The sequence below is a fragment of the Mesoplodon mirus genome (genome assembly GCF_964341445.2).
Source record: "Mesoplodon mirus genome assembly, chromosome: 11".
NCBI lineage: Eukaryota > Metazoa > Chordata > Mammalia > Artiodactyla > Ziphiidae > Mesoplodon > Mesoplodon mirus.
This window is the reverse complement of record NC_138987.1, coordinates 97,327,878-97,343,435: the sequence shown is the minus strand read 5'-3', so window position 1 is coordinate 97,343,435 and position 15,558 is coordinate 97,327,878. Positions and strand designations below refer to the sequence as shown.

Sequence of the window (15,558 nt, the reverse complement as noted above, 5' to 3'; positions counted from 1 at the left end):
TCTTCTCACGTTCAAAGAAAACCTCAATTTTTTTTCAGAACAAGCACACAAAGGAAAACCAAAAAAAACACTTTAATTCATTTTGTCACTAAATGAAAAAAGACCAAAACAAGCAGGAAAAATGGGCAAAAGCCCCATTACTGGCGTGAAGCTTCTAAAACTACCTGCAAAATGAATTACAAACACTGTGTTCACAAAGGAAGCAGAACAAGCCAATAGCAAAATTCCTCATCCGATGAATGCTGGGAGTCACAGAAACCCACGTGATGCAGGCCCGAGTGCCACTGACAATTAGGATAAAGCTGCTGAGGGCGGAGTGGGAACCGGGTCCTAGTGAGTGTGCCCTTCAGAGAGATGTGCTCTCAGTTTCTTGTTGCATTCGCCCCCCACAGACCACGCTACAGGGGAAAGGCAGGTTTGCTGGCTTCCCGTGCATCTCGTGAAACAGGCTGTATGGAGGCCAGGACTGAGAAGGCCCCAACCCTGCATGCAGCAAAAGTGATGCTGCTCACAGAAAAGCAGTGACAATCCTCTGCAAAGTCATCTGCAAAGACAAGCTGGTGTTCGTCAATACGCCCTCGGTCTCAGTTTAGCATTGATGATGCCAGTGGAGGCATCTGAGCACATCCCCCCGTGTGCCAGGCAGAGAACTAGGTAGCAGGGAGAAGACTGCCTTCCCCACCAAAGTGCACTGTCTACAATGGGGCTCACGTGGGTTTCTGAGTTGATGAATAAGATTAAAAGACATTTTATGATGCTTGTAATGCAAGTGAAGACTGTCTCTCTGATTCTGAAAGCACTCTACCATCTCTTCAATAATTCAGACATCCAGAAGCTACCCCCACTTTGGGGATGAAAGCTCCTGACTTTTGGGGAGAAGAATGAAGAAGAAACCAGGATTTCGCAGGAAGACTGAACTGTGGTCTGAAAGTCTTGAATGGTCTAGAGTTGACAAATACCTGAAAATAATACCCATCACTGTGAGGCATCTGCACTGAGTGTGAATCGTGTGCCCGGACAGAGCAGGGAGGTTGTTTGTGTTTTGGCTCGTACTAGAGTCACGGGTACTATCACTCTCCACTTTATTGTTTAGGGAATCGAGGCAGGGAAAATTCAAATAATTTGTCCAAAGTTACACAGGTAGTATGATTTTTTTTTTTTTTTCTTTTTGCGGTATGCGGGCCTCTCACTGCTGTGGCCTCTCCCGTTGCGGAGCACAGGCTCCGGACGCGCAGGCTCAGCGGCCATGGCTCACGGGCCCAGCCGCTCCGCGGCATATGGGATCCTCCCGGACCGGGGCACGAACCCGTATCCCCTGCATCGGCAGGCGGACTCTCAAACACTGCGCCACCAGGGAGGCCCGGTAGTATGATTTTGAAAAGCATTCGAATCCAGGCAGTCTATGCTCTACCTGGTGGTTTTCTCCTCCCATCCCAAAGACGGACAGGACATTTACTGCGCGTAGTTAAAAACCACATCCAAGGGCTGCAACAGAACTTAAAGACGTGCCTTTTAGACTAAAATTGAATCAAAGAATGGGAGGAATCTAAGAGGCAGTCCTAAGATGAAACACTGAGCCTTCAAGCTCCCAAGTGGACATAGTTCCGACAAAACCCTGGAAGTGGCTTTCACTGAGAAATTGTCCAATTTCTCTGTCCACCTATGGCCGCAATACCAGGACTACTAGACAGAGTCATCAATCACTTGCTGCTACTTTTAACGGTAATTTTAGCTAATTTAGCGAAAAGAAAGAGGAAGGAAAGAAACCATCTGTGAAGCTGACCTGAAGTCCCAGCTCTCCATCAGGGCCCCAGAAATGATGTTTTCAGTGAAAGATGGCAGACAGTACCATCCCTCTCACTAAGATGAAATCATGACTATTATTGATTTTAAAATATTTGGTTTCATCTTTGTTTTTAAATTGTGATGAACCCCTTTTTTTTTAACTTTATCTGAAAGTGGTGCCTCCAGTGTGTACCAGATGTCCATTAAGTGGCTGCAGATGTTTGAGAAAGGGTTGGTTGGGAGGGCCAGGGTCCACCCGTGGCCTTGGTGGCAGACTGCTAGCTGTCCCCTGAGAGCCATTCTCCTTTTATTTTTTAACTAAGCACATGGCCTTCCGGAATGAAGACTGCATCCTACTTGAAGTTAGGTGTAACCTTAACACTCGTTCCCGGCCTGTGTGGTACAGGCGGAGGGGGGAAGCAGCTCCTGGTGGCCCCCACAAGGATGCAAGTGGATGGCTTCTGCCCCCTTCATCCTTTTCCCTACCCCTGGATCTACAGCCTGAAACACAAATACAAGTGTCTTAGACCTCGAGGTCAAAGTCAAGACCAGAAAAGTATCAAGAGAGACGTTGGGTCCTGACTCTATGGAGTGTCTCAGCCACCCTGGGCTGTCTCCGGGATTTTTATGTGAAAAATCCCTAAACAAGGCTAAACCTTGTTTAGCCCCTATGATTTTAGAGGCTCTATCAATTGCAGCCCACCCGTGTATTAAACTGATGTAAAATTGTTCCCCAATGTCGGGGCATTCGTTCCCTCCAGCAAAGCATGCTGCTTCACCATTCTGCACAAATGGAACTTGTTTCACAGGAAAATAAAAGCTGGGATGATGTTGTGCTGGTGCTAACATCTAGTCACCATGTTTCTTTCATGCCGTGCGAAATTGTTACCTTCTCATAAAAAGAACACCGAGATGTATGGCTCCCAGAAAAAACCAAACAAACAAATACTTAAAAATCCCTCAGCAGAACCATCACCAAATGCAGAAGCTCTTTTTACTAACCCAGAAATCGAAAAATTGGAAGTTAACATAAATTGAACTAAAAAAGAAAAAAAATTTCCTGTTCCCCAGGCCCAGCTAACTTCCATTCTACCTTGGATTTGGATTCCTTTAGGCATAGGAGGGGACTAGAAAGAGCTTGGGATTTTGATTCAAATAGATTAGGATCTGGATCCTGGATTTCACAGCTGTAGGACACCGGGCAAGTCACTTAACGAAGGGAGCCTCGGTTTCTTCATCAATAGATGTCTGCCATTGCAATGATGGGGATTCGCTCTACTCAACTAAAATGGCAGCTTCTTGACTACAGGGACAGGACCTGACACTTCGTCTGTGTCCCTCAAGCACCTGGCACAGGCTGGACACAGAGTAGGTCTTCACAGAACTCCTGCAACTGGTAGAAAAGACTTGGGGAAAACCGTTCCTGTTAGATTAAAATCTTGCTTTTACTGCCCTGAAGTTTTTATCTATAGGATTTTCAAAATGTCCCATGGACCTAAAGGAAACCACGGGTTCCAAGGATTATTCATCTCTAGAATTTGAGGACACGGTCAGAAAGCATTGTTTTCTGAAACCAACACAAAATTGAACATGAAGTGTAAGAGATGAGGCATGAGAGCATATAATCCATCCCTAAAAGAGGTTTCATGACTAAGTAACCAGGGTGAGTGGAGGGGCTCCCAAATCTCTGCAAGCAACTCAAATTTAAGTTCATGTACAATGAGCTGAAACGTATAATTTGGTTCTGGTCGTCAGAGAAAGGAGAACCAGTGCACAAAGGTTTCTCTGAGAAAGCACAAACCCATCCATGTTGGGGATGCACTATCACAGGGCTAATACACGATGGGGCAGGAACGTCCCTCCAGCTCAACTGAAACATCTCACAAAACTACATACCTCTTTTCCCCATGGTTCCATTTCCATAAAACCCTACCGATTCTGTTTCTCCAGTTCCTGGGTATCAGGATGAAGCACCCAAGAAGAGGCTGTCAGTGCTCTGGTCAGAGGAAATGGACAGTCCTCAGCCATCACCTGACTCTCAGCTCTTTCAGTGTCTTTCAAGGTGTGTCAGCTGGCTTCCTTCACCACTAAGTAAACCAACAGAAACCTGAGTTCACAAGAGGCAGTCAGGTCCCCACCTTGAGCCTATGCCCTAACTCATCGCCCGTCTCTCCCTTCCTCCCTTCTCCGCTCAAGCTGACTCAACAGCAGACCTGACCGCACGCACGTTCTCTAAGGCACCAGCCCCTCCCGCCCTCCTCCCTGGACTCCAGACACACAGCCCCTTCTCACTGGTTTCCAACTGGTCCAGCCAGCTTCTCACTTCAGAACCTCCTCGGGGCAGGCTTCCCTGAGCCCCGAGTTACGCGTGGTCCCCCTCTTACCTGCATAGCTCCCATCCCCCTCCTGCCTAGCACTGACCACACCTGCACTCACTGTAAGCAGGTGTCTAGTGCCTGGCTTCCTGGCCAGACCTAAGCTCCATGCAGACAAAGACTGTGTCTGTCCTGCTGACTGCTTTGTCCTCAGCAGCCACCGTGCATCTGGCACACAGTAAATGCTCAGTAACTACGTCTTACAACTTCCATACACACACACAGATTTCATTGGTTCTGTTCAGATCCTGTGACCAATTTGTAAAAATTGGCTACCCTTAAGTGTCATTTCTGAATCTTCGTCTTGTGCCCACAACTAAAGTTGTTCAAGTTTCCACCTGACCTGGAACCTTATAAAGACCTCACGGGAGGTCGTCTCTGTTCCTCTCGGTAGCCCTGGGGTCCTCGCTGCACCTTCAGGGCACTGCTCCCATCCCTAGAGGTCTACTGCATCGGCATGAGCTCATCCAGGCGTTCATGAAACAGCCTGAACTGAACCGGAGCTGGACATACCTGGAACCTCTCTGCCTTAAAGGCTCGTAAGGGTGTTGCAGCCTTAAGGAGAAGAATCGGGGATGCTCTGAAGAATAAAGGACACTTCAAATGTAGAAGTCACGGGTCTCTTTATCTGCCAGGCATCAGACTTCCACGTACCATTCAACACCCCCATGCTGACGGCTCAAAGCAGGGTCAGCTGACGACCATGGTGCATTTCAGAAGCAGAACTGACTTGGCCAAAGGATGCTGGAGTTGAAGAGGCCTCCAGCGACGCTTCACATCTTTCTCAAGTAGCAGACGAAGACCTTGGGAGTTCAGGAGGCTGAGTGGCTGGGTTATGGACACACAGCTAGTTAGAAGCAGAGCCAGGAATGGAATCCAGGTCTCCTGACATCAGGGTCCATGCCACAGTGCCTGTGAGGGATAGCGTCACATGTCCCTGGGGGCTCCCAACCCGTCCAGGGCAGTTCTATGCCCCACACACGGGAGATTAAGTAGATGGGGGACAGGGGACTGGGGGTGAGGGGAGCCACGCTCCCAGACACCTCTCCCTAGAGCTCCAGCCACTGCTCAAAGCCCTTGTCAGGGACCGGAGGCCGCACACTCCTGGTGAGATTTTCCATATTGTTCATGTCTCGTTGTCTTCCAAAGATCGCATGTGGCTTCACCAGACCACATGCCCCCTCCGGAGAGACGAGAGTGAATGGGAGGCAGTCCCCGCCAAACGCTGGAACCCGATACTCCACGAGCCTCCTTCCCCACAGCCAGGCCAAGCCAGCCCGATGCTGACCCTGGACGCCTGCGTGTGCTCTGGGCCCAGCCTGCCGTGAGAACACTAGCTGCAACACGTTGCGGCCCGGAGCAGGCTGCCAGGGGCGGGGCGGGGGCAGGGAGATGACGGAGAGGGACCAAGGGGGGCAGACGCCTCCCAGATATCACCAAGCTGGGTCCCCTCGGACCCGCAGGGAACAAGGGCATGCGGTCCCATGGGGAGGGTGAGGCGAAACCGCAGGGGCTCCCACGTTCCCGGATCACCGAGGTTGACGTCCACGCAGCTGGAGGCCTTACACCAGGCGGTACTGAGACTGTGGCCGGGCAGACTAAGGAGGAGTGTGGGGTGTAGCCCTGAGGGCAGGAAGTCAGAGCAGAAAATGAGAAGGTCCTCACCATGGCCCATGGAGGAACACCCTGGTCTACCTGCGTCATCGTTAAGACCAAAGTCTTAACTTCCTTCAGGAACCTCCAACCCACGGTCTGGGAGCAGGGTCTGCCTGGGCCACCCAGAGACACAGTGGCTTGGAACTAAGTGCAGGAAAGAACCGGAGGAGGAAAAGGTGAAGACCTGCTTTCCCGGGAGGCCCCAGATGACCCTCCTCTCCAACCCTCTCCTCCCCAGGCCAAGCGGAGGATGGGTGAGTGATCAGCGAAGACGGAGGGCAGGACCAAATGCCCCAGGGACCACCCCCACCCCCCAAAAAAAATACCAGTAGCAAGACTGTTCTTATACAAAACGCTTCTCCTTCCCAAGCAGAGACTGGGGACAACCCAGCCAGGGTCCTAAGGCGATGGAAACTTAGCCACTCTTGTCATAATTTTGTCAAAGGAAACAGCTGTCACCGAAAGTTCCTGGAAGTGGGGGATGGCCTTCTGTGCTACCAACATGGACAGGCGCCCAGAAGAGGTGACCTCTGGACCAGATTACAGTCTTTAATCTGTGCATAGCACATCACTGTACTACCCACAGCTGGCACCCAGGAAACCTCTTCTCAAGCCCAGTTGAAGAACTGGGGAGGAGGGAACCCAGCAAACATTAAGGAGTCACAGACCCTCTTATACACCAAGGGCTGAGACAGCCAGCTCCCCACCTAACCCCTGACTGCAGGGGCCCCCAGGGCAGCCCAGCACTCTGGAAGGACGGGACTGGACCTCATGGGGAGTCAGCAACAGAGTGGTATTAAGTGTCCCCTGGGCTTCTTTCCCCTTCAAAAACCCACAGAAGAAAACGGGGGAAATCTTCACCATTGTCATGGGACAGATTGGTCGTGGGAAGGCCACGGGTATTAGGGTTTGAAGACTGACTGGGTCCTGGGCCCCAGCTGTGTCACTTCCCAGCCATACCATTTTTGGCGAGTCACCAAAGCTCTTGAAACTCATAGGCAGTGTTAAAATAATTGAAATGATTAATAATAATACCACCTGAAGGAGAGAAGGATGGACTGCACGAGGGACCCGTGGAGTCTTTCAGGGGCGGGATATCTATTCATTGTCTTGATTATGATGGTGGCTTCATGGGTTTGTACCTATGCCCAAGCTCAACAGATAATTTTAAATAGGTACAGTTTATTATACATCAATTATACCTCAATAAGGCTAGGGAAAAAAGATCTGCAAAAATGTACAATAGTGCCACATTTCTCACCCTTTTTTTGTTTTGAAAAATATTATTTTTCATTAAAATGTGTTATTTATAACATATGTCATTTATAACATATAAAATGTTATTTATGTTTATTTATGTGAAATAAACATGTTATTTATTTAAAATATATTATATACTGTTAGTTTTTAATTAATATGTAGGTATTCAAAAGCTAATACTGATTCTATGGTATCTCAGAATCAAATGAGCTTATACACAGGAAAGTGTTTTGCAAATTCTAAACTGTGTATAAAAGGCTTTTTTTAAGAGCAAGTTCAAGGGCAGCCAGTGCCAAATCTCTGCCCTGGGCCTCACAGTGCAGAGCATCGTGCTGCCCCTTGGCCCACAGAGCACATGCCCTTGACCTCCACAGGGATGCTACCATGCTTCTTGGATCCCACTTGAGAGACATCATAGCTGAGCCCACCGTGGCAATAGTTCCTGGCTTCCCCGAACACCCCCAAGTGAAGTAAGGGGAATGTTCCCCTTGGGAATTTAGAATGTGGGAAGTAACAGGCGGAACAGAATCCAGGAGCCAGAGACCCAACTTCCACCATAGCAGAGGATAAAAACCCATAAGCCCTGAAGCTGTTGGCAGAAAGCACAGGGCCTCTCCCAAGACCAGGCCCCAAGCGCAGAGGCCCAGCCCCAAACAAGAGGGGAAAAGGTCACAGATAAACTGGAGGAAAGACCAGAGGAAAATGCCGCCCTTTCCTATTCGTCACAGGAGAACTATTTTAGACAGTCGACATCTCCCAAGTGGAATCAGATGCTGCAGATACCAGATCTCAGCAACCTCTCACCCCACCAGGACACTGCAAGCATGTGAAAGGCAGCTGCACAGCAGCGGCAGAGGGTCACCTGGCTGAGCCGTTGAGAGAGACCTAGACCAAAGATGACCGATAGGTCCTGGCCGGGCTGGGACAGTCCCAGGTTATGTCTTCTGCTTCATCGGTCTATCCAGTGCAGCATTTTAGTATTACCAGAAATGTCCCAGATTAGACAATAAATCATAGAGTCTCCCTATGGATCACCAACGAGCACCACTAAATTCAACAGCCATCAGACCTTTGGGCAGGAATGCCCAGTATCTCCTTCCAGACCTGCATTCCTTTGGCCCGTGTAATACATGTCCCACTCAGAAAAAAGCATTTCCAGGAGTTTAAAAGCCCATCACATTACCTTTAAAAGTACCCACCTCGGGGCTTCCCTGGTGGCGCAGCAGTTGAGAGTCCGCCTGCCGATGCAGGGGACACGGGTTCATGCCCCGGTCAGGGAAGATCCCACATGCCGCGGAGCGGCTGGGCCCATGAGCCATGGCCGCTGAGCCTGCGTGTCCGGAGCCTGTGCTTCGCAACGGGAGAGGCCACCAACAGTGAGAGCCCCGCGTACCGCAAAAAAAAAAAAAAAAAAAAAAAAGTACCCATCTCTCTCGTATTCCTCCTGACTCAAAACTTGCATGATTTTTTGATTTAGATACTTGATTTCCCACCTCAAGACACTTCTATAAAAGCTTCACACTCTCAGTCATTAACTCCCCTCACCTTCCCTCCAAAAGATGTGCCCTTGCCTTGTCTGAGCAGTGACTCACCTCTGCCCTAAGGAATATCTCCACTGTTTCCTACTATTCAATCACCGCATCGTATTTCAATTCAACAAGTATTTATTGGGCAACAACTGTGTGACAAGCAATATGCTAAGAGTTAAGGGCACGCAGAAGAAATATAAGCCATCCTACGGCTTCCAGTCTCCTTAAAAACCAGATAAATGGTATCTAACACACAAGACAGATGAATAACATCATGACTGGGGTGATTAATGTCCAAATGGACAGGATGACTACTCAATGCTCATTTGTTGGCTGTTTCCCCTTTCACTCATCAATAATTGCCAGATTTTGCACCCAGAGAAATACTCTTCCCGGATCTCAGCCATATGTTTTCGGTAGAACTGACCCCACCATCAACTCCAGGAATCAGACCAATTAGCTTGAGCCCATCGGCATACCCATCCCCCTGGCCACAACAAATGGTTCTGGAATATGTTTCTAATGCAACCGGAACCTATAAGATGTGAGGAAATGTTGGCGAGCGTTTCGGGACAAAGCAGCTTTCTCTTTCTGCCAGAACTCTGGGGAGAAGAGTGGCAGTCGAGGGAAGCCCTGGGTCAGCCAAGGGACCACTGAGTAAGCAGAGGATGGAGTGGACCCTGCAAAAGGTTGAGCAGAAAGACGGAGACATAGGGGGTCCTTGGGAACCTCATTTGAGCTGCCAGATTAGTCCTCACCAGACCTACTTATGGGCTTTCTGATTACATGAGCTTATAAATTTCCTTTGTTGCTTAAACCAGTTGAGTTGGGTTTTCTGTCGATGCAGCCAAGAGTTCTCAATGACAGAAGAAACCAGTGGAAGAGCTGACTCCAGGCTGGAGGAGCCAGAAAGGACTTCCTGGAGGAGAGGGAACCTGAGGGGTACTTCGGACACCGTGATGGGATTTACACGTGCAAAAGGCTGTGGGTGGCAGGAAGAGGAGTGGGATGAGGCTGCAAAAGTGGAGTGAAGCTCGGGAGCCGAGGGCTGAGAGGCGGCCCGTGCTGGACACACCACCACCCACCATGCTGCTGTTGCCCGTGAAGCTCACAACAGTGACCTTGGTGGGTCAGCCCTGTGCACTCCCCTGGATTCATTACACCTTTGACAGGATAAAGAAGAATGAAAGCCGCCCCCATCAGGGAACCCTAAGAGAATGCCTTCCTCCTTCACCTTCTCAATGGAGGAGGGAACCGCTTCCCACCTTCTAGCAAGACCAAGAAGTGAAGCAGACAGGCAGTGCCTGTCCATCTGCTCTGGGGTTGGTCTAGGCCATGGTCAGCAGAATAAAGGAGAAGCCTCTCAGTGATGCTGGGACCTCCACCAGGTCAGAGGAAGCAGGTTTCTTGAAGGCACGGCTCTGACGACTCCTCGGGGTCATTAACCCTTCGTAACTGAGGTCTTCTACAGGGAGGCAGACTTTGAACAAGTACAAAGGAGCTGTAAAATCTTCTGCAACCTAGTTACAAGCTTTGTTCAGCCAAAGAACCCTTTCTTCCAACCAAATATTGCACGGGGCTACCCACGCTGATCTTTGAAGGCCAGAGCTCCACCTGCCCACCCCCACTTGGCCCTGAGATGTTCTCTGTGTCTCTGCTATGCAAACCACAGGAGTTGTACCATCCCCTTAGGAAATGGGTGGGAGCTTTTTTGTCACAATGACGGGGGAGCATCACTACCATTTAGTGGATGGAGGGAAGGATGCCAAACATGCTTCAAGGTACTGGGAAGTCCCATCCAAGGAAAAATTAATTATCCTCCCTGAGGATAATGCTCCATCAAGAATCACTGCCCTACAGCTCAGAGAGAGGACGCTGAAACCACTGTGCTGCCTACAGAACATCAGACCTGATGACCTAAAAGCCGGAGTTAGCGACTATCACACCTGTCCCCGCCCCCCTCCCCACCAGACTCAGCCTTGAAAGATACTAAGGTAGAGCTTAGAGAAGTCGGCTTATGAGTAAAGGCTATTCGATTAACTAAAACCTAGATCTTGGCCCGATACAGATGCACTGATCAGGGACACTCAGGAAAAGACCCATCGACGGTGATGAGAAAAAAAGAAGAGAGAAGCTGATTGTTTTGTGGGCTTCCAAAAATATCCAGAATTTCGCCTATCTGCCAAGGGTACCATGAAAATAGTCCATCAGCCTAGAGTGGTTTGGAGGCCAGGGGATAAAGCAAATGGGGTCCCTGAGAAGCAGATGGCATTAAAGGAAGAGCTCAGAGAGGCTCAGCTTCAACACCCCGCTCTGCCATTTACCCCCTGTGCGATCATGGGTATGTGAAGCAGCCTGAGACTCAGTTTCCTTTTTGGTAAAAGAGAAAAATAATAACCCAGAAGCAACAGGGGGCCCATAGCATGCTTGTGAAGATGAGCAAGAAGATGAAAAAGGCACCTCGCCCGGTGCCTGGCTCAGGATAAGCAGGTGCTCGAGCCGATAATAACTGGATTCTGCAAGCGGAGTCCTCTGGCCAGAGGAATTTGAATCGAGGGGGTTTGTGCAATCCAGTTTCCAGGATCCTCCCTTCTTTCCCAGAAAAACCTGGCTCCCGGGGCACTTTCTTCCCTCTCTGAGCCAAGAGCCCAGTTTGGAACACGTCCCCTCTACGTGGCCAAAACAGGCTTTTCCACCCCAAGTCTCTGCACACACACCTCGTGGAGCTGGCCCTGCTGGAGGCCGCCCACCCCTCCCCACGGCCCGGGTCTGGAAGAAAAGGGTCATCAACCACGCTAATTAAATCTGCAGATGATAACAAACCGGGCGGTGCCGCAAACAGCACCAGAGAGGATGGGGAAATAAACGAGAAGGGACCTGGGGAGTTTAGAAAATATGGGACAGGAAATGACAAAATGAGAGTCGATGCATGAGAATGCAAGTAACTCTAACTGGGGAGAATAATCAGAAACATCGACCCTGGCTGGGGGGAGGAGAGGGAAGCTGGGAAAAGGCTGAGGAGCTGAGGGCTTGGGGTAGGTGAAAGGCAGGTGGCAAGTGGGAGGGTGGGGAGCAAGAGGGGAGCAGCAGCAAGCCGAGCTCAAAGCCTGCAGGTGAGACCAGATGGGGCGTGTGCAGCAGTGGCTGACTCAGGCCCGGGGCCCAGGCGGCAGGGCTGAGCAGCACTCTCCAAGGTGAGCCTCCATTCACACCTCCTCCAAGAAGCCTTCCTGGACTGCTCACCCGTCACTCACCTGTGACAAGTGGTCCCATGTTTGATTGGTGGGCATCTTTTTTCCACATCTGACTCCCCTGTCTCCACCAGACTCTCAGCCCCTCGGGGGAAAACGCCCCGGCTCTGCAGTTCACCGGGTTCCTCCCGGCATCAGCGCTAAGCCCGGGGGAGGCTTTCAACAGAAAGGAGGGTCTGCATCATCTCCAGCAACACAGGAAAGAGAAGGATTTCTGTCTACAAGCCCTCGTAGTTCAAGATCACATCTGAGGTGTCTCCGCCTTCACCTCTACGCCCCTGATGCTGGTGTGATGCTTTAGCGCATGGTGCCCCTGAGTCAATGCATGTTGTCTGTTTAACCCTTTGTGGGCCAGAACACAAACTAGATGCTGTTCAGGGTCCTGGAGCCAGAGGACAAAGGACGCATCTGGGGAACACGATGAGGCATGTGCCCCGCCGCCTCGTGTGACAGCGACTCTTCTGACGTCACCACAATGCGGGGAGTGGCTTCTCCAAGGCTCTCCAGTGGTCTCCCTGGGGTGCCCACCTCCTTTCACATGAAGATTTCACAACCAATAACCATGATCAACAGCAATCGGGGAAGCAGGTATAACGCTGGCCCTGCAGAGAAACCTCACTGCTGCTGGGGCCACTGCCAAGTCAAGCTCCCATGCAGAAGGGCAGGAGCCCCTCTAAGCCCAAGAATTCTCATCAAACGTGTGTGTTTTAAGGGATGAAGGAAGCCAACACCGAACACTTGCTTTGAAGCTCAGTCTCCTTTGGCATCAGGAACAGCAGGAGGGGAAGTAAATGTCAAAAGTGCTGGAAAATCTCCCTGGGAGAGGCCAGGGACGAAGGTGTTTTTCGAGTGCCTTCTACGCGAAGCAGATTCCTTAGAACCCAAGCCCACAGGACACTCACAGTTCTGAGAGGTCCCTGGAGAGAGAGCCCATGGCCTTCCCCGCTCCTCGGACCCACACCACCCGAGCATCGCTCAGCCCCCAAGAGGGGGCGGGGACACACAAGGGGCAAGTTGATGAGACACAGAGACCCAGGCCCTGTGCCAGCTCCCCACTTCCCATCTGTGCCTTCGGTGTCACACCTGTGCCTCACTGGGCTCGGCTTATTCTTACCTATAAAATGATAGGGCTGAGCTCAGAAAGTCCAGTCCCACTGAGAGATCCTTTGACTTCACAAAGGACAGGAATTCTCTTAGCATTTTAGATTCAAGAACTGGCCTTTCCGTCCGTCTACTGCAAATGTAATTTGACAGGCTGTGAAGCTCCCACCCTCCTGGGAAAACCCGGGAGTCACAGAGACTTGCACCATCTAGATAGAACCGTGTTTCTCCTCGTCTCCTTTCCCCAAGCCTCCCATCCCTGTCCCCGTATTCTAAAACTTGAAAGGATCGAAGGCCCTACTCAGGGGGAGGCACCGCTCTGCTGGATGAGAAATGCAGCAGGTACCAGCCAGCAAGAGGTGTAACTATCCTGACCAAGTGCTTATCCTAACCAAGGTGGCCACGTGCAGTTGTGCAGGTCACGCACTGCACAAAGATGCTACAGTTAAGGGGGCACCAACCATAAAGAAGATATCTTAGAGTTACATTATTTACTAGGTCAGCTTTCTGGTGATGGCAGTAAAGTTTTGATCAAATAAAATCATCACATTAAGACAATTTTCCAAAAATGGAAGGAAAGCATCTTGAGGAAGACAGACTTTTTTCTAACTGGCATGAAGATACCATACGGGCTGGCTGTGGCCCCAGTCTTAACCCCGGATGCTGATGCACAGGAAAAGGGCCAGAGAGAAAGGGGGCGGCACCACTTAGTGTCCTTTCCACGGCCCCAAAGCAAAACTTGCTCTCGAGAATATAATCTGAAAAAGTCATCTACATGGGCTGTAAATGACTAGTAAGCCAAAGCAGAGCCCCTCCAGGGCTATCTATATTTTTTAAAAGATCAAGTAGAAGGATGACGTCTTAAAGCCTGGCCCCCGTCTTGTTCAAGCGTTAGCACTTGGAGTGGAGTGAGCAGTCTACACAGTCCACCAGGACCGAAGGAACCAACGGAGGAATGGCAGAAACCTACCAGAGGGCAGTGGAAGAATCCAGGTCTCCTAAAGCCCCAGCACACAAGGAGCCCCTGGCTGGCTGGAAAGGCCAGCATAACCCCACTTAGAATCCTTCACAGGCCTCCCACACAGGACGTGCTCAGGGAGCCTCATGATTGTTTCTGAGGCCAGAGAAATCTGGAGAGGTAGCACCTTCTAAGCTCTTTTTGTTCATTCTGCAACCAAGAGAATCAGAGAAGCAGTCCAGAAACTAGTCCCAGGATGGCAGCCAGCTCTAACCAGGTCCAGGTAAATAAGACAAGAGGAAAATGTGTTTTCAATTCTCCTCCTCCAGCTGTTTCTGAGCGCTCTCCATAGGCTCCTCCATCTGCCTCTGGCCTCGCTCTGAAGGGCCTGTGACCTGGGCATTCCTATGTGCTGACATCACTGAACCCACATCCTTCCCAACTAATGGAGGCCCTGGGATGTCCTCAGGAATCTCATAGTCTAAACTCAGGTGCCCACATGCAGGGACTTCCAAGTGACAAGTTTGTCCATCTATGACAAGGCCACCCTTCTGAGGCATAACAGGCCAGTGAAGTTAGTGATTCCACTAGCTGAACTGAGACAGCGACTTTGAAGGCTTTACCCCACCAGCGACTCACAGCAGACCTCAGCGTACAAGGAGGCTGATGGGGGAGGGGGTGAAGGTCCAGGGGCCTTTCTAAAGAAGCTCACATCATACCACCTGGGTGATGGCTGCACAACTTTGTGAGTATACTAAAACACTGGACTCCACACTTCAGAAGGGTGGATCTTACAGTACAAGAACTATATCTCAATTTTTTTATGAATCATGCTACCCAAACCCCCATTTCTGCCCACAAAGAGGGCCAGTCCTGCCAGGACTCTGGACAAGCTTCCTAAATAGTCTTTTTCTTAGGAAAAGAATGTGCCCCTGGTCCCAGGAGGAGGCTGGTATAATGAAAACAAACAAACAAACAAAAAAAAAAACAGGATCCGGAACCAGACAGCCCTATGGGTTTTTTTTATGACCCTGTATGACCCTGGTGGTTATGTCACCTCTCTGGCCCTGGTCCATGGAACCAGGGAGATGCCACCCTTCATGGGGCCACCGTGAAGAGCCGATGTGAGGAGGTGTGGGGACACTGTCCACGGTGCCCACGTGGCAGGTGCACACCATGTGTTTTCTTCCGTGACAGGGTCCTGTTTGCACTGGGGCCTTTTTTTTTTCACTGTTTGGTAACCTGGGCTGGACAGCGAGGCTCCTATAAGTGACGCATTTCCATGCTACTGTAGATAAATGAGGCCAAGAACAGGGGTGAAAGGGAGGGGGTGAGGACTGAGTGGGAGGCCCTGCCGGGTCAGAACTCAGTAATTGTGCCTGGAAGTGCCTAAAGCAGCCCTCTTTCTTTCTCGCCCTCAGGACACCTGGTGTCCCCGGCTCTTGAACTCCGGCCTGTGTCACCCTCCAGCTCTCCTGCTGGACCAGCTAAGCCTCCAACTCCGGACAGCTTTGGGGCTGCCGTGCAGATGGCAAATAGTGTCCATCATTTGCCAGACTCTGTGGGCAAATACTGTCCACCTCGCTCTGCACTGCATTCCCCTCCCCGTCTGTGTCCCTGCCGTCCCCGCCTCGCTGGGGGAT

At 50.6% G+C, this 15,558-nt stretch overlaps 1 protein-coding gene across 1 annotated transcript in view; it reads right to left on the bottom strand.

The window, feature by feature from the left end:
- ANO2 (anoctamin 2) overlaps positions 1–15,558 on the bottom strand; it is a gene marked incomplete at both ends in the record, with an annotated part of 328,154 nt that overhangs the window by 271,768 nt on the left and 40,828 nt on the right. The gene's annotated exons all lie outside the window — the stretch shown is intronic.